Consider the following 19,892-nt stretch of genomic DNA (forward strand, 5'->3'; position numbering starts at 1 on the left):
GCCCTCGTAAGCCTCATTCTGTCCTGGATCTGCCACAGAGTAACAGAAACCATTGCCGTGCCTGGCGGCTGGCCTTTGGCCTTATCACGGGAAAGATGTCACAGACTCTCTGCCAATGTTCAGAGTCATCCAATCTGATGATCAGGACCACAGCAAAGCTTTCCAAGTAGCTTAGCAGCTGACTCTCCTCTTCAAACAAGCACAAAGCCCAGCCAAATACTTCCGCCGTCAGCAAGCTCTCCCGGGGTCTGTCCACACGTGAAACAATCCGTAGGCTGTGGGCCAGCATGCGACACGGGTAGCTAACAGCACCGCTGGGCAGCTCAGGGACCCTTCTCCAGGTATCATCAAACTCCTGATAACGGCATGAGTTGGCTAACTCTTGTGGGTCTTCTGTAGCTGCACGCTGGCAACGTGCTTGAACAGGGCTGGGGCACTCTGCCCAGTGGGACAGCGACACTGGAGTCCTCTGCTTCTGGTGGGATGTCAGACTATTGTCATCTGCTGTAGCCAGAGTTCATCTGCTGTGCTTATTAACACTTATTTAGGGGAAAGCACCTTTTTGGAAATAGGCCTGTCAAACGTGAAAAAACGTCAAAAAGCAAGAATGAGAATCCAGCACTTTCCAGGCCCCCAAGCTCTATTCCCTTCCCCAGCTGAGACCTGTCATAAGGGACACTAATCCTCCTTTTACCTTAGATACTGTGATTGCTGGTTGTATATTTGCCGATCATTTTTTACAAAGCCATTGTAATAGTGCTTACTTCCCAGATTAACTTTTAATTAGGACTGTTTTAAACACTTAAGTTTATGTTTTTATCAGTAGGGACTGCAGAGTAATGGGGAGACTGTCCTACGTAGCACATATTCATAGTAACTACATCAGTTAGTCACATGGAAAAGTCAGGCCAAAAAGCCCACAACACCCAAAATAAAACATTGTCTTTCTTTTGATGTGATTTAATAGTTTCAAATGGGAAGCAGCACTTCTGACCAGGCAGCTCTCCAATGACCACCAGCAAGAGCACTGCTGACTGCGGTCTTGAGAACGGAGATAGGAAGGGTTCCCCCGTCACCAGCGCTGTAACTCCCATTTCTCCAGGGATAATCTTGCTTGGGAATGTCATTCACCACCTAGTCGGGCTCCGGCTTGTGTTTCTCTAATACTTCCTCTCCTCTGGAAAACATATTTCCATCTGCAGCATTATTCTTCTCTTTGTCTTAAGAAATACTTGAAACTGCTGCTATCTCTAGTTCTTGATTTTTCTTCTCATTTACTAGCACTCTGGCAGACCTCTTAGTTGCTATAGAGCAGCGTGAAGCATCTTATTTTTGGAAAATTTTACATTTTATCTCCTGTTTGGGGTCATATTATTTTCCAGAATTGGCAGATTTCCTTTTAAACTTGGTATTTTTTTCCCCTGGTATTCTGGTATAATTAGCACTAAATCAGACACTGAAGGCACTACAGCAGAAGGCTGAGATAGGGTTTCCTGATAGTAAAAATATGAGAAACTGAGATCAAGATACTTCCGCTCCCAGTATTCTCTCCTGGAAACTACAAATCCAGCAGATGAGAGGCCATCTGTGTGGATACCTTGTGATGCGTTTTAACACTAAAACAGTAATGGAGCTGCACTTCTAGGGCTTCCCTTGCCAGCAGCCATCCCTGGGAATCCCCTGTAGGAGTGAAAGGATAGATAAGGACAGTGCCATGGAAACAGCTGATCCTTCCCTTACCTTTCCTAAACAAACTAGAAATTGCAGACTAACTTGCAAAAGTCATCCTAACTAACCAAATCCTCCCAAATCTAAGTATTTTTTGTTCCGTTTTAGTGTAATAATTAAGGATTATGAGAAGATACAGTAAGAAAATGAGAGGTTTTGGTGCTTTTATTCTTGAAAAAATGTTTTAACACCTCTTTGTGGTGAGATCTTTAATATCAGATTCAGTGTAAACTTTGACACACCTTTATCCTTGTGTTTTAGAAATATTTGAAAAATCAAATATAGGCTATATTTATGAAAAAAATCTGCTACGTTCTTCTTCATGCGGAGCCGTGCTGTAACCCTACAACCTTCTTACAAAGAAAGCAACTGAGAGACTTTTGAACATCAAGCAGCAAGACAGACATCCGTGAGAAGCTGCCGCTCCCAATTCATGAGTCTCACACAGTTGTGAGTTCAGCAGAAATCAGAAACCTCTGCCTCCTTCAGAAGAGGTATTTCACTGTTTTAGCTAATCAGATGCACCTTGCAATCGAGGGGCACTATCTTCTGGTTCAAGCTGTTTCTTCCAAGGGACTTAAATCCTAATTTGAGAAAGAAAAATACAGCCTGTTTCACCACCGCTGAAAAGTTGCTAACCCTTGCTCTAGGTGATTGCACTGTATTTGTTTTTCCTGAGGAATACTGGGACAATCTGTAGGTGGGAGAAGGAAAGACCCTTGCTGTGCTCCAATGTGCTTTTTTGTTCTATTTAAAAATGACTTACAAGGTTGCTATTCACCATGTTCTGCCTCCACTCATGATCGAGGATGGTGGTATTTTTAATTTAATTTTATCTTTTGGTAAAGTGGAACACCCTAACTCTGCCCTCCACATACTCTGGGCAATTTGCCTTCCTCCCACTTCTGCGACTATATCGCCTGCACCTATTGGTGACACTTTGAATGGAGCCAAACAGCATCCACAAACTTTCTGGAGCAAAGGTTTAGAAAAACTGCAGAGAATTATCGGTGAACACCCAGAGCAATGAGAATAAAGCATCTGGGGATTCTGAGCACATTCATCTCTTCCTAACCTCTTCCCAAATTTTCCAACCAGCTGCTGTAGGCTTCTAGCCCTCTGTGGGCATCAGCAGAAGCAATGGCCAGTTGGAAATCCAAATGGCTACTAGATGAGTGTCATGACTGCTTCAGAACATGCACATTAAGGCCCCGGCTTTCAGGAAGATTAGGTAGAAGATTCTGCTGATTGACTTTAACAGCACCACATGAATTGTTGACTGCATGGGCCTGCACATGCGATCAGCTGCAGGACAGGTTTTCTGTAATTGCTGCTATCATGTATTAAAGTTCCTTCACCTGTGCTGTCATAGACAAAATTTTGCAGATTGAATCCTATAGACATTCTTATATTGATTAAAAACTGATGTGTATCAGCCTAGTCTGTGAAATAAGTCAAGAAAAAAAAAAGAGATCATTGATTAAATGAGATTAAAAACAACAAATGCATGTCTGTTTGTAGACTAAGACTTACACAAGCAGGTCAAACCGTGCCATACAAGGTTCAAAATGGGTTAGGAGTGTCCACACACAATTAGCAGCCATTGCATTAAATGGACTCAGGACACCTCTTTAATTAAGCAGGTGCAACAATGCAAAACAGGCGTCACCATTGTAGAAAAATGTATTGAGCCAAGACCAAAAGTAGCAAATGTATGAACATGGCACATACATGACAATACATCCGCTTTAGTGGCTTCAAAGGTTATTTTGAAGCATTAAAATGCTAACAGCTTTCACTTTCTTTAAGAAAACAAATGAGGAAGTCAAATACACACCTGCTACAGCCACAGTGTTGACGTTCCTCAACTAAACACTCAGTTTTAGGCAGAAGGGCAGGTTAGAATTTTTTTAATTAACAAAATTTAAATGACAATTTACACACATTGTGATTGCTAGTTAAGTTGTTATACTAAGCTAACCAGTCTGAGACAAGAAAAGCTATTTTCTTCCGTTCCCTAGCTCTGTTAACTATACAGGCTTCTTGTCATATAAATGTTAATTGATTTGCATGTAAACTGTAATTTTGTAATGGACAGAGAGACCAGTCCACATAGACGCAATGACAATGTCACGTGCTTACTTTACTTGCATCGGATCATTGGGTATTGTATGTCTTAAATAATTTCTCTTTGGGGAAATAGAAAAAAAATTAGCTTTTGAAAAAGAAAGTCAGATCATTAAAATGTAAAATGAAACATAATGAAGCAAAATATTTATAAATGGATGTAAAAGGGTCAGAGTATAGAAAATCTTAATTAACAACAGTAAAGATTAATAAGATCATTACTGTTTTCAGTCTAAAAGTACTGCCTTTATATCTGTCATGTGGTGTAAAGAAATCTTTGGTTTTTCAGATTGAACAACAAAAGAACTCCAGAAGTTCATAGATACTCTACTTAAAACAGGATGTCACTTATGGTGTTTTATAATGATTAGTTTATAGCAAATGCATGAATATTTGAGTGACAAAGGAAAGGTTGAAATGTTAGAATAATAAATGCAGTATTTTCCTGGACAAAGCGTATAGACATTCATTTTGATGACATGGCACTCATGCTCAGCGCACAATTGTGCGGCACAAAAAGGTGGTGACATTAAGAAACCGGTCTCCTAGCTTAGATGAAATTCTCTTCTCTCATCTTCAAAACATGTTTATGTTGACAGACATGTTACTGTAGGCACTGATGTTTCTATAAAATATTAGTGTTGTGTAACCTACTCAACACTTATTTTTTAAATTGTTTGGAACTCCAAAATCAAACCTGTGAAGAAAGCACACGTGTGGAAATATTGAAAGAAAGTCGCTATTTCCAGCCAAGTATTATATGCTCATCTTTTTGTTTCAATTTTTAAACTTTATGATGATTTCATAACAAAATTAAGGTAGAAGCACCATTGTTTTTCTTCGATAGAGCAGAGAAGCCAGTTCACAAATAATGTTGGCCTTGATCCTGTAAACACTTGTGTACAGGCTTAGCTTTTGTACCGTTGATAGTCTCATTGAATTCAAGGGGATTATTTGCATTATGAGTGTTTTGTGCATTGGCATTCGCTATACTTGAGCCATTGTTATACATGTTTTCAGGGTTGATAAATTAAAAAAAAAAAGTCCGTTTGTGTCATCTTGGCAATGCTTTTCCATTTTAATAACAAAGTGGATGGCGAGGCCTGCCTGCCCAACGCTACCTCACTGACAGAGGGAATATGAACTTTCACACAATTTATCTGATCAGGAGGGTAGTTCCTGACCTAGATCCTCCGCAGGCTAACGCACAGCCTACAGCAAGGCCAGGCCATTCCTTCCGCACTCCGTAACCCAGGGCAAGGGGACAGGCAAGGGCCACACGGGATGGGACCCCCCCCTCAGGACGCTGGGACGGCTTCCTGGGGGAGTGCGTCCGCCCGGGGTAGGTCTCCACAGCCCCCCGGCACCTCTGGGTGCTTCTGCCTCCGCAGGCTGAGAAGAGGACCGGGGAGCCCCGCTGCCCCCGGACCCTGCTCGCCCCCACACCCCGTCTGGCCCGGCGCACCCAGCCTGCGCACCGCCCGGGCCGCCCTCTCCCCTCACAAAATGAGGGCCGGGCCGGGTGCCGTCGCCCGCCGCGCCGCAGCCCCGCGTCCCCAGCCAGCAGCGCCTCTGCCAGCGCCGGCGCCTCCCGCTGCCCAAGGCCCCCGGAGCGCGGCGGGGCCCGGCAGCCCCGAGGCCTACGTGCCCCACCGCGGGCCCGGCGACGTGCTGGGCCCCAAGCGTTGGGCCGCGTCTCCCGCGGGAGGCGGAGGGAGCGCAGGCGAGCGAGCCTCGCTGCTCCTTTCTCCTCCTTCCTCCTCCTCCGCGTCCCCCTCAGCCCCTCCGCGCCGCTCCCCGCGGGGCTGCTCCGCTCCGCGTCGCGTCGCGCCGGGCCGGGCCGTGCGGCAGCGCCTGCCTCCGCCCCTCGGCGCTGGCTGCCGGGCCGAGCGGCGGCGGGGTCACGGCGGCGGCCGGGTCAGAGGGTAAAGGTTGCTCCCCCAGCATCCTCCGTGCTGGATACTCAGCCATCTTGGATCCGCGGGACAAGAAAATTCATGCGGTGAGTCCGGCCCCGGCCGCCCCCTCCCCGGCCTCCGCCGCCGCCCCGGGCCCCGCCGCCGTCCCGGCCGCGGGCCGATAAGGGAGGGCCGGGCGGCGGCGTGGCCCGCGGCGGAGCCCTGCGAGCCCGGGGCCGTCCCGCCGGGTTTCCGTTTGCTTTTGTCTCCGAGGGGGAGCGGGGGGGACGCGCGGCGCCCGAGCCGGGAGCGCAGCCGCAGGCCCGACCCGGCCTGCCGCCCCCCGCCCTCCTCCGCGGCCGCGGGCGGCGGCGGCCGCCGGGCGCCGCTCGGGGGCCGGCCGAGGCCGCGGCCCAGCGGTGCCTGGGCCCCGCATCCTCCGTGGCCGCCGCTGGCAGCTCGCCCCACGGCCCGCTCGGCCCGCCCGGGACGGCTCCTTCCCGCCGCCGCCTCGCCGCCCGTCCCAGCCCGGCCCCGGGCCTAGCGGCAGTCGCTTCCGCGGCCCCTCTCTGCCCCCCCCGCCGCGTCCGTCTCCGCGCTGCGGCGGGGGTGTGCGGCCGCCCGGCCCCCGCCCGCCGCCTCCCCCCGGGCCCGGCGCCGGGGCAGCGAAACCTGCCACCCACGGCCCGGGCTGCCGCCGGCCCCGCTCCCGGGCGGCGCCGGGCTGCGCGCCTCGCCGGAGTGGCCTTGCGGCCTGGTCCGCCGGCCCCCGGGAAGGCCCGGGGTGAGACAGGGGTACCGCCGGATCGTTTTCTTTCAAAAAATATTTTTTTTCGCCTGCGCCTTTTCCACTCTCCTCCTGGCGGCGGTTAAGGCGGTGTGCGAGCAGGTTCTGGCGTTCCCTCGGATGTGTGTGTAAAACAAACTTGAAATAGACCGAGCCGCTCTCCCGAGAGCTGCCCCTGGAGGAAGCAGCCGGCCTTCCCCTGCCCGCCGGGGCGGCGGTTCGGAGCTTCGGCATGACCCCGGCCCGGGGGGAGCGTGCAGTGCGGGCTGGGGAGGGGGGTGGCACAGGGTGACAGGTTAGGGACGAGAGGGGGACGCTAGAGCGGTGGAGAGGGATGCGAGAGGCAGCGTTTATCCAGTAGTTAGTGTACGTGTGCTCCTGACGGAAACAAGGATTTGCTTACAGGTATCCTAGGTTCAGCGTTTCTGTTTTGGGGTGGTTTTTTGTGAAGTTACAGGAAACTTTGTTTTGGAGGTTTTGTAATATGAGAAAATGAAAACATGCTTGTGTTTAGATGTAGCTTCTGCTGCTGATCCACATCTAAACACAAGCATGTTTTAATTTTCTGCTGGAAGTCTGTTTTATCGGGGAAAAACTTGTTTCCAACTTTGCGCTATTTTATCCCCAGGGGAAGATAAGAACTTTTTGCGTGTCCTTCTTGTATATGTGCGTGTGTGCATGTGACTTGAGTGTGTGAAGGAGACATTCCTGTGTGCTTGCACGGCAGTAACATCTGGTGCTGGTGACTGGCTGCTAGTCGTAACTCTTCAGCTGGGGGAAGGGAGTTCAAGATGATCAAACCTGCTGTCACATCAGTTAGTGGAAACCTTCACGTTTCTGGAAACTTGGATGTGTTTCAGACTGTTAAAACTTGTAAAGACCTGCAAGAGCAAAATAATTGTTTAGGTTGATATTGCAAAGGCATCTTTGCTTGGACCTGGAAGAATTGTTGTGTGTGTCTTGATGTACTTTGAGTTTTCTTAGAGTGGTGGTGTGTTAATAGAACGCAACTCACAAGATCCAGTTTTATGATCTTGAAGACTATGTATGTGTCCAATGCCTCTTTTTTTCCCCTCCCCCAACTTCCACTGTTGTTTATGTTGTGAATTCAGCCGACATGCTAAACTTCAAGGTGTCGACTGCTTCTGATTTTAGGAAGGAAGGGATTTGAATACTTGCTATCATGAGCTGACTGACTTGACTTGCAAGTGTATTTCTGTTTCACTTTCAGGAAGCTGTTGATAAAGCTAAGAGTGTAGTAGTAGATAAACCTTGTCTACAAGTCTCCTAGAAACTTAATATTGCTGTCAAAGTAGTCGTTGTTATTTTAACCCGTTTGTGTGTCAGTTTTACCAACAAGTGAAAGCAAAAGCCCTTGGCTAAGAACTGAAAATTAAAAAAATGCCTGGAATTTATAAAAAAAATTGATTCGAATTCTCTTCAAAAGAATCTAATTTTAGAGAATTGGTATTCAGTGGAAAAAATAGGGCAGTTAACATGTCCTGAAGTTTGATGCTAAAAACTGGTCCCATAAGTGGCTGTTTGCACCTGAAAATCTTGATCTGTACCTCAGTCCCTTTGTATGAAAGTTGTGTGTGCCTGCAATGGAATGGTAGCTCAGAAAATATTTCTGCTTTATTTGCTATACTTCTAAATGTATTTCTGTCTAGATAGAGATTAGCTCTGAAATTAGAAACATTATTGCATTTTTAGCCTCTGCTGTAACTTTTAAAAAAATTTTACTTATTTTTGTGTTGGTGCAAGGGTCTGTCTGTTGTGTAGTAATTGCAAAGTTGTAACCTCATTATAGCTTTAAAGCAGTCTTGTATCATAATTTTATTTATTCAGAAATGTCTTGCACCTCCTTGTTGTTATTTTCTCAAGAAGTGAATAGAACTTAAAAATCCACCATAGCTGAATTAAAATAGAGGTTTCTTGCACCTGGCTTTCTGACTTGATCTGGAAACTTAAGAGAAACATTGAATTGCTGGTTTTGTTATGAGGTAGTATAGAAAGTGTGCCTAAGCTTTCAAGTACAGAATTTTGTTCTAAAGTAAGTAGATCCTTGTACTTAACTTTTTTTTAATTATGTCTTCCCTTAAAACTATAATGTGCTTGAATACAGATTTTTAAAAGGCACCTTAAAAAATGTGTTCTTAACAAAAAATATTAAAAATTCTTAAATGCTTGTCAGAATACTTGCCATATTTGTTGTGTGTGTTTCTAAATCTTAGCTTAGATAGAAAGCTCTCTGCCAGTGTATATAGAAGTACAGTACCATAGTAAGTCAAAACAATATTTTTTTGCCACGGATTTAAATGATTGCTCTCTAAGTGATACAGTCTTTCTCATTTTTTTTTTTTTTTAATTATTATTAATACAGTGTATACATGAATACAGTGCTTGTTGTCAAAAGCCAAGAAGTTCAAGTTAGGTTAACTTTGCTTCATCTGGGCTTTTGAGGTATAAATAAATAAAAAATTGTATGTAAACATTCTTCTACACAACAGAGATCTGCTAATATTTTTGCTTGAAATTTATCCTGATGTCTCAGGTACACTGTACTGAGCAATTCAAAACAACCTGTTTCAGTTGTGTTTCCTGAATAGGGTTGGCCTTTTTTTTTTTCTTTTCTTATTTCCAAATGTGCTTTAGCACATACGTTCTATGTTTGTGTGTGTTGCATTGGTCTCCTGACTCAGGTTCCTGTAAAAACATATGAGCAGCTGAAAGTTTGTGGGTAGTCTCATTGACTTAAAAGCACCTACTCGCATGTTGACAGTTAACTCCGTGCGTGAGAGTGTTCAGGATGGATGCTGTATGATGACAGCTAACTGCTTTTATTGAGCATTATAACAGTGTAGGAAGAATTGTGTCAAATGAAATTATTGCACAGTAGGATGTTTGAAATTGTCCTATGGAATTATTTTGTTTTTAGAGAAGGTGTGTGTATACTAAACATGGTCTATGCTAATCAGTAAGAGATTTCTACATAGGGTTTAAAATCTTTTTGTGTTTGTGTCAGCAAAATTAAAAAAAAACCCATAAAATGTTCAGATTGCTTTTAATTTATATTTTGTCTTTCATTTATAATACTCTGCTGAAAATTGAGTATTTCTATTGTGGTAGTGTGTATTAGCTCAGCTTCTGGTGTGGCTGTGTTATAGGTCCCAAATCAAGGTGTAAATGATCCTTGCCCAAAGAGGTTACTGAGCCCTCCCGATTTGTCTTGAGGTCGCGTTGGTTGTCAGTAATGTTACAGAAAAACGTGCATTATTTTTTTCCCCCTTGACTTGCTTGCTCTGCCATCTGACCGCTCTTTACACTGCTAATATGTTTAATTTCACAACTCTCTACATTTCCTAGGAGGATTCCTTTCAGATTATGCTGGTAGATTAAAACTTGATTATAATTGAGACTTTTTTTCAGACACATCCTTCTCTTGCTGAATTGCAGTGCAAGAGTTGTTGATCAGAAATTCATTAGTAAGTAAACCATTGTTTCCTCCTCTTTTCCTTTTGATTTGGGATAATTTTTTGGGGGGTATTTTTAAGTATCATCTTGTACCCCATGTCGCTCAGGATTCTTTTTCGTTGCAGTGAGTAGTTTAATGAACTTCTGAAGCATTTTCAAAGTTCTGCCGTCAAATTTTTTATGCATTTGAGATCAATGACGGATGAATATAGTTGGCTGAGGTCAAGTTATTTGTAAGAAGGTATAGTTTGTTTAAAATGAAAACTAGTATAAAACACTGGTGTATTTGTGGGAAGTACAATGGAAACTCCTACTTTGTGTTACTCTCACTTGAGCAGACAGTAATCCAGGGGGTTGAGCATGAGCATGAGAGTCGGAGCATGCTTTCTGTCTTTCTCAGTTACCTACTGAAGTGATGGGTGACTCTGGGTAAGTCATTTAACCAATTTATAGCTGAGTTCTAGTCTGTACTAAAGATAATGCTTTCCTGTGTTTTATTTGCACGGTTCAAGGCTTCTGTGGAGCTAGATACCAGTAGCAGTTAACATATATAGTTAGAGAAAGCAATGTTAAAATCCCAGAATGGTCCTATACCAAATTCAGTAGGTAGCAGTTTTATTGTTTGTCCTTATGTGTTTCAGAATTGTATGTCCACGACATTTTCATTACAATCTAAATATGTGTGTATTTGAAAACAATAGCAAGGAGTTTCCAGGCATCAAAAAGAAGCAGTATGATTAATTACATTAGAACAGCCACAACTGTTTTAAATTATAAACTGTTGATGTTGAGATTTGTAGGCAACTTCTTGGCAAACAAGTTTTTCTAAGGCTGCCTTCATAACACAGATAATGATAATGTAATATCATATATTATCTTTTCTGTCTAAGGGTTATAGGAAGATGCCCATCTTAGTGCAAAATAAGTAACTGATGCTTGTGTCAGTGGACTGTGTACTTGTCAAACAGTCTATATGACTGCGTGAGTTTTTTCTTCAAGCTTCACTGCAATAGTATTTTTCCCTGTCCAGCCTACTAAAACCTTGCATTGTTTGAGGTAGACTGACTATTCATTGTAACTATTTTTAATGCATTTTTTGTTCTAATTGTGAAAACTGTTCTTGCAAAGGAAGTGTTGCCAGAGAATTATAATGGTGGAAAAAAGGTCTGCCAACCTTCCTTCTGTTGCTCTGCTGTGTAGGGGACTTGTTCAGGTATATGCTTGGAGTCTTTCACCATTCAGTAGTAATGCAGTTTGTGAGAAAGTACTTGTTGCATATAAATATATTAAAAAAAAAAAAAAAAAAAAAAAAACAGGAAAATAGCTGTGAAGCAGGTATTTTTTTTGTAATGACTAAGTAGGCTAAAAAAACGTATAGAATAAGGTCGTCTTTTTTCTTGAGAGTTTATATCATGCTTTGTGCTGTGGAGAAGAAGAGATCTGAAAGGTTTTCAAAAAGAAATCAGAGCTGTACACAGTGTCAACTTTTGAAAGACTGAAGAGATGATGAGCAATTCTGAACGTTAAAAGTACCTTGCAATATTGTGTCCACCTGTACAACTGTTTGCAGTAAAAAATCTTTTTATATGAGATATTTGATTAATTTGTTGCAATGTCAGTACTGTTCTTGATACTTTGCTGTGTGTTGTACCTTTTTCAACATGTCGAAAGCATCATCATAAGGTAGAAAGCTACCTTATGTTGAAATCTTAAATTGTTGACACAATTACTGTGTCAACTTACCGTGGACACACATTTCTAGTGAATTGATTCTTCAAGATCAAATTGATTAAGATCAGCATTATACATGAGAATAAGTCAGTATCTCTTTTTATTTCATGGCAGAAGTTGAAGTAAATTCAAGTTCCTATGCTATTGTTATATGGAGTTAACTTTTTTTTTAGGAAACTTTTCGGCATTTTCTGGAGGATATGTTTTGGGCAATAAATACATGATTTGTTTTCCCCCCTACTTCTAGAAGTTCAGTTATATAAGAACATGTATATTGTGGGACATGTATGATGAAATAGGAAGTATTCCAAATTTCTTGGAAGGATAAAATGTAGTTTTCAAGAGGCTGGTGCTCTTCTGAGCTCTCCTTATCTCAGGTGGGTGTGTATTGTGACTACCAGCAGTATATGCTTGATAGCAAGTAGTATTTTCATAACAGTTTAATTAGGAATGTGCAAACTGTGAAGTTAGCTGTGATCTTAATCTTTCATTTGTCTCCAAAAGACAAATAAATTTAGTTCAAATGACCTATTTTTAATGCTTTTTTTAAAGCATCTGGCAGTTCTTTTAGGGTCCTAACTGTAGATTCAATTTCAGGCTTTCCTTTCTTAAACATGCTACTAGACTGAATTCGTTTTTATAGGAACAGCTCAACAAGTTTTGAAAACTGGGATGGCCAAGTGTAGGTCTGGTTGGCAACCAGGAGTGACCGACATATTTAACTGCCCCTTAACTGCAGCAGGTGTGTGTTCCAGCGTACAGCTGCTGGATTTCTCTATGTTACTGGATACCTGCATCTGCAGAGTCTGGTTTTTAAAACAAAAACATTTTGTGAGGTGTGTTTTAAAACTCAGTAGACTAAGCGTAGTCCACAGGCCACGCTGTTAATGTACTTAGCAAAGAGCCTGAAGAGGAATAGAGTAGGCTGCAAATGAATAAACAGTGGTAGTAAAATCTGTTGATAGTAGGGTGCGCTTAATGGATTGTTTTATGTCTGTACCTGCAAGAAATAGAGCAAGCAATATTGATAAATTCAGGTGGTGTTGTTCTGAAGAGCAGTGTGATGCATGACCATGAAATTAGCAGTAATTTTAAAAAAATTATTTATTTTTTTAAATAGGTAAAGATGAGAGGAATGGTGATAATCAGAGATGGTGAGGGAAGAACGAAGTTTAATCTAGGCAAATGCATGCTGGGTTCATTCTGCAGTATCTAGTACTGTTTAAAGAAAGCAAACACCTAGGAAGCTTTGATTCAGTTTTTCTCAGGAAGTGTGATTTATGAGATTATTTGGTTTGTCTGTCCCTCCCCCACAGTGAGTATATATATGTGTATGTATATATAAAAATGTAAAGTATATATAAAGTGTATATAGGTAACCCAACTTTTGAGTTAACTCAAAAATTAAGCATTTAATTTACAGTTATAAATATATTTATATATGTAAACTTAAATCAGAAAGAGGAATTAAGACTCAAATTGTGGTCCTACAAACCTCATAAAATTGTGACAAGGTAGAGGAAGGAAGTCCAAATTAGTGCACCCTCTTGGAAAAGAGATAGCCAGACCTGACCTAGTATGTATTCTGTAGCACGGCAGCTGGTCAGGCAGCCTGTGAGCACATGCAGACTTCCAGAGTGTGTGCACCACAACTCTTCCCTGGAGCAGGAGGGAGAGAGTCACAAAGAGATGTGGGAAAAGAAGGAAGTTGAGGGTTATCAGGGTAAAGAGGGAAGTTGAGGGCTATGGTATGGGAGAAGTATTAAGAAACAAAAGAACGAATCTGTAAGAAACTAGTTTTTATTCTGCTGCTCATTAGAAAAGAATATGTCTGTATTTATGATTAGTAGTGTGTTTGGGGTTTTTTTGGTTGTGGGTGTGTTGTTTTTTTTTTTTTAAATGAACCCAAATTATCTTTCTTGGTCTCAGATGGTTCAGGATTTTTTGGGATTGGCAGAAGAGAACTCTAATCTGAATTGAATCTAATATTCTGCTCCAAATGAGGAGTTGTTCTTTGTGCACATTGATGTAACTGTCCATGGCTCTGCAACAGATTCCAGTGCAGTACTTAATTTTGTAATGTGCTTCTAAAAATAAGTGCATAGTCTTATGTAACACTTCTTGTATTGTTAGCACCTAGAGGCCTCATCCCCACTGGTACAAAGCGGAACACATCCTACCTAATTTTTGATTGTGGGTATTTACATCTGAAATATTTTCCCTGTCAGTGTTTGTGGCCAAACAGTAACTTTGCTTGTGTTTTAGGAATATCAAATATCTTGTTTGCACAGTTAGGTATGTTACTCCTCCACATTTGCGGAGTTTTACAGTATTAATTTGGCATATCTGAGCAAACCAACAGTTTGAAAGTACTGTGTAGTGCATTAGACATTTGTTTCTCTAAATTAAAGAAGCCCAGTGGATGCCTGCTCACAGGTATGTGCACTTCCTATGTTACACTTTCTCAGAGACCTCTCATATAATCTGACTCTGCACTCTAGTTGTAAGAGTTCTGAAAGCCTGTGGATGTTTCAGATGTGAAAAGGAGATGTTAATTGCATTAATGCAACTTTGAGGGCAAACTTGAAATATGCTTAAAAATAAACTTCATTTTTTTTTCAGTATTTTAGGTGATGTTTATGATCAAATTATACTATTCTCTTAGCTGTTGTACACCTCTTGCTGTAGTCTTAGCAATGTTTTGATCTCCTTAATGTGACTTCTCTCATGCTTTTTGAATTCAGGCTGCAAATAACATGTTAAATTAAATGATAGAATGCATCATGTCTTGCTGATAGGATGACACCTGTACAGAACAAACTTGTCATATGTAAATAATTTAAGGGACAGAAATTGGATTTGTCAAGAATTACAGCTTTATTAGAGAGTAAGTTGGTTCTCATTTTTCATCACTTCTTGAAGTAGGTGACTATAGGCTATATTTTTCTGTTAAGAGCACAGCTGAAATTTCAGAGCAGAGGATCAAAAGTTGAGAGTCTCAAAATCCGAGGCCAAAACGGAGACATCTGTTGTTTGTTCTGTTACTGTCCTTATAAAAGTTAATTTTCTATAGTGTTCTTTAGTGACATCCCAAGTGCTTCATTTTACAAGGTCCTTCTCTTTCCCTGAGGGATCCTGTAGTTCAGTGAAGAGTGAATTCAAAGGGATCTGAGGTCTGAAGAAATGGATACTTGTAAAACTAAACAAACAAGTAGTTTCTCCATTAGATTGCAGCTTTAAGAATAAATGAGATTTTGTAGATGCTTTTAATGATTGTTTTATCTGAAGAATTCAAATTATTTAATTTCCTAGCAGTGTCTAGGTCAGGTATCCAGAACTTTGGGGCAGGGGAAGTACTGTCAGCCCTCAGACTTCTTGTCAACCATGGAGGTCATCCTGAAAGACCGAAAAATTTGTAAAGCTTGGCATTTATGACACCAGAAGCCCATGTTTCAGCATGAGGGTTACCCTTGTTAAAGTATGGGTTACCTTTGTCCTTCCTGAGGCTAAACAGCATATATACACATTCAGATAGGTAGATACGTGCCATTTCTACATGGATAGGTTTTGTTTCTAGATTGGACTCGGGTTGTTCGGTGGGAGCGTAGGCAACGACAGGAGGTGAAAGCCTGCTGTGAGGCCTGTCATCCTGTGCCTTCTCCCTTTGGTTGTGGATCTTAAGAAACCCTCTTGACCCAGCTTATGTATTGGGGTGAAGAACCACAAAGCACTGCACTACCCTTCCTGGAGGCCTGTGGGCACCATCCCCTTGTCCTGGTGATGGGGAGACAATCCCTCCTGTTCTTGAGGAACTGATGAGTATGCCTGTGAGGGGAAGGAGCAGGATGTCCAACACAAAATCGTTGTTACTCAGCTTTGCCTTGAGCATAGCAATGTTTTGTGTTTTTCTCACTTCTGGGCTCTCCAGACAGCCCTGGGACACAGCTAGAGCACTGCGGCTCTGGGAGAAGGAAGGACATTCGTCTGCTGGCACTGAGGGACTCCCAAGTGCCATGCTCTCTGTGTAGAAAGCCTGGGACTGTGCCCTAGCCACAGTGGAGCTGGCACACACGTCTGGTAGGCAAGGCACGGAGCAGGAGGGCAAGGACAGGGGAAGCATCCCAGAGAGAGAGCCTGTGCAGGCCAGGCCATGTTGTTCTGTGCCCAGTATGTCAGCCCGGGCCTAGCCTGTCAGCTAATACTGTGTTTGTAGAGGAGAAATGCAATGTTTTTATATTAAATACGTTCCTCTGTTCTGTTTGATATTGTTTCCTCTTTTTCTAGAGTAGTAATCCAGGGAGCCAAACACAAGGATAACAGATTGGTTGTGTATTTCAGCATTTATGTGCCCAGTCTTTTTTTAAGAGTGTATCCCAGAGTTTCCTCACCACAGCTGTCTGTCATCCATCTGTCCACTGGTACGAGAGGACTTCTAATGTCGAGGAGGCCCTGGTGGTTGTTGGCATTTTATCCCTGAGTCTTCTTGGCCTGGTTTGAGCAGGACTGTGTCAGGAAACTGTTGGTATCACTAGGTGCACAGGGGGTTGTTAGGAGAGGGGAGTTTTGTGAGAAGAATTTCCTATTTATTTTTGTGTAAAGGGTCAGTGCATGCTTTTTACTTTAAACGCTTAATTGTCCTGTTAATATGATTTAATTTTAGGTAGTGAAGTTAGTGTTTTTATCCTACACCCTTTGTATAATTTGCTATTTATGAAAAGTTTTAGATTTTTGTGGAAGATGGTGTAACCCCCCTTCCCTCTCTAATTAAAACTTTGGAATTTTATGTCAGGTTTCTTCAGTGTCTGCCTTTTTGACTTACAACATATAGAATGAATGTATGGTCTTTTCATTGACTTACGCAGGATCAGAATGAACTCGCATCCCTCTAATGTTGCCCTTGCCATGGCACTCTATAAATGTGTGGGTATGTTTTGATCCTTCTGAGGTATGGATATTTTGGTTGTGAACATGTTTTCTGTGAAAATTCTTAGTCACTAATAATTGTAGTGACACTTCAAAGTATCTGTTACTGTTTTTACTGGAAATGAAAAAAGCGTATAAAACTGCAAGAGAATGACAGAGTTCGCTTAGAAGGTAAGCTTCTGAAATTGTTATGCATGAAGAGCATTTAAAATAATCCAATTGTCAATGTTAAACTCTAATACTGAAACAGGGGAAAAAAAAAAGTGAAAATGGTCTTGCCTAATCAGTTGCCCTCATGCTTTGTAGAGTCAAACCCAGAAGACACACCAAGTTTTGCCTTGGTTAACAAAAGAAAATTCCCTTTGGTGTTGTGTTTCTTCTCTCTGAATGCAGCTACCATGGTTCTTGCCCACATTATCCTTTTTTCTTTTCTTTTCTTTTTTTTTTGTTTTTTCTCTCCTTTGAAGAACCACTCAGTATTTTTCTCTCAGAGGTGACAGTCCAGCGGTGTCAGGGTAAGGGGGCTATCTTGGAATAAGATGGACAGCTGCTGATAGAGCAGGTTTGGTTTGGGTTCCACAGCAAGGTCTTGTCATTCACTGGAAACCTCACCAGGTCCTTCTGCTTCAGCAGTCTGACCTCTGTGGACACTGTCAAACTGGCAAAATAAACTGGCAAAAAATCAGAATTACAAATGGCTAGATTACTAATGGAAATATGTCCCCTGAGTGAGAATGAGACTCCTAGTGATATGTTGTAATTGTACGTCTGTTTTGAGGAGCTAGTTTAAATTTTGGATTGATGTATGAAGTGATAGTGATAAAAATCTATGCAACACTGCTGAGGTGGTTATATCCCTCACATATTCATTTTGTAATATTTCCTTTACATTTTTTGTAATGTCAAATATGCTTTGAAAGTTTAGCTATTAAAAGTTTAATTTTTTTTCACTTAGTGCGAGAATCTTTGAATTGGCTTACTATATAAATCTGGAGAGGAGCAGCTATGTTCCATCAAGTGATGAAGGCATTCCCAGTGTAGTATAGGCATGTGATGCTGTGAACTTAATTTTTATCTGAAGACAGGGTTTTAGATAAATGCAGAACACTTTAGCTAGCCTTTTTTGTCTCCTGTGCTCCCAGAATGCCTCCTTTTTCTATCTTATGTATTCTTATGGTCTGTTTTTTTCTCCCTGTACTTTTTTTTTCTCTTTTTCATCTATTCTTTTCACTCTGTTTCTTTGCTTCCCCAGCAATTTAAGATTGAAAAATGAAGTTTTGGATTACCTCATTGTTCTTACTGATTTTGTATTGCCCCATCATAAACTTGTCTCATTTTCAGTTCATAAACTGAGAGGGATGTAGGTCACTGTTTATATGAGCATTTGAAGTTTTATTACAAACAAACACCTCCCTCAGTCAGTACATAAAACCCTGCTTCAATGAATGTTAAAATTGCAAACTCAGGACAATCTGAATTTAAGAAATGCTGGAATGAAGGTTTTCTTTCCTATCTTAAGTCAGGTTCCATCTGCCTATCACTATTATATAGTTTTTTGATAAAATGCTGTTTTTCCCAGAAGACTCTGGCCTCATTTGCTGGACAGGATGCATGGTGTTGGCTCACTGGGATTTTTCTTTTTTAATCCCACTGTTCAGATCATGCTATCCAAAATTATAAGTAAATTCTGGGTTAATGTTTTCTCCCCAATTTCTTCATTACAGTTTCATGGAAGTGCTTTATAATATGTTTTTGAAAAAGCTGTATTTTTATATTGCCTCACTGAGGTAACAGCCATGCGTTACAAAGAGAAACTGATGCATTGGCTTAATATTTCATAACAGAAATACCTTTCATTTCGTTTACAACTGTGAATGGTTAATGCTTCTGCATAGACTCTTGAAATATTTCAAGCAGAAGGCATTTGTGAAAATCTTCGTGTGGCTCCCCCAACATTATTAAAATAAATAAATAAATAAAAGACAAACCTTAAGAGAGAGGCATAAAATCAGTTTACATATGTGACATTTAAACATCTTAGCTAGACATGTTTTCTTTCTATAGTTTCTGCCTCATTAATTAGAAGAGGATAGAGGTACATCTTGACAGTGGTCCCTGGTCCATTGACTGTACACTGAAAGAATGAGGAGATCCAGAAATGGTGGGTATGAGTCCAAGTTCTGAAGCTCCGCATGCTGTGGGGGCTGGGTCCTTGGGACTCTGCTTTCGCATCAGCATCTTACACGTCTGTCTCTTTCTCTCTGCAGTTTCTTTTTCTCTTCCTGTTCTGAACTCTTAATTCTTCTTCTGGTTTCCTCCTCCCCTATGTCCTAGCTATCCTCCTGATGGCACGCAACTGAATTTTAAGAGAATTAAAGTATTTCTCAGTCTTAGGATGAAGTGTCCTTAGCTGTCCTGTGGCTAGGCTTACATCCACACTGTTGCACAGAGGTCTCATGCAAGAAGGTGAAACATGCGTTGTAGATCAGCAGAGAGAAGTTGTGAAATTCTGTACGATCTCAGTGTAGCGTGTGAGCGGGGTGGTGTTGCAGAGCCTTACAGCTGAAGCAAACTTAAGCAGGTCTTCCTTGTGTTGGTACACAGGGCCTTCCTAAGACAAGAACATGCCCTGCTTGTCAGTGTTGCACAGTGTTCAACTGCTAGAGAATCCCAACAGACTAGACTTTAAAATGTTTTCAGCTGGAGGGAGGATGTTTTCCTGTTTGAAAACATTCAGAAATGATTGAACTATCTTAGCTACTTTAAAAAAAAAAATCTGATCAGTTTGGCCTGAAAGATGGTTAAAGGAGATATTTGGGCATAAAAGGTTTGTGCATTCTGTAATTTGGCCAAGTGAATGAATATGGGGTCTTAAAAGCAATGACTAAGATTATCCAACACAGTATTACTGCCTGTGCTCTCTGTAACAATGTAAATTGCTGTTAGAAGTAAAACCGAATCTGCGTGTGTTCATAGCTTTTTCTTCTTCCAAAGTAGTGCATTTGAAGGCAATTTTAAACGAGGCCCAGATTAAAGTGCATTTCACATGCATGCAATTTATTGTGCAGTTCTCTGAATATGGAGTATAAGAAGAACTACAGAAAATTTCTGGAAGATTGTTAGTCTAGAAGTGTTGGATAACCCTCAAATTACAGGATTGTTTTCAGAATTCCTAACTTTAAAACGTGATACGGTTTTCAAAGTGAGTTATCTGCCCAAGTTTT

At 41.7% G+C, this 19,892-nt stretch overlaps 1 protein-coding gene across 5 annotated transcripts in view; it reads left to right on the top strand.

Annotated features, from left to right (window-relative positions):
- Nucleotides 1-5,716: 5,716 nt before the first annotated feature.
- Nucleotides 5,717-19,892, top strand: part of CNOT2 (CCR4-NOT transcription complex subunit 2) — a 92,218-nt gene continuing 78,042 nt past the window's right edge. The window contains exon 1 of one of the 5 annotated variants that reach the window (XM_075149857.1): nt 5,717-5,857. The gene's annotated coding sequence lies outside the window, so the exon portion shown is untranslated. Of the gene's footprint in view, nt 5,858-6,624; nt 6,643-19,892 lie in introns of those variants that run through there. The other 4 variants (XM_075149837.1, XR_012673577.1, XM_075149871.1 and 1 more) reach the window with 4 other exon arrangements.

Source organism: Calonectris borealis, chromosome 1 (genome assembly GCF_964195595.1).
Source record: "Calonectris borealis chromosome 1, bCalBor7.hap1.2, whole genome shotgun sequence".
In the NCBI taxonomy this organism is placed as follows: domain Eukaryota; kingdom Metazoa; phylum Chordata; class Aves; order Procellariiformes; family Procellariidae; genus Calonectris; species Calonectris borealis.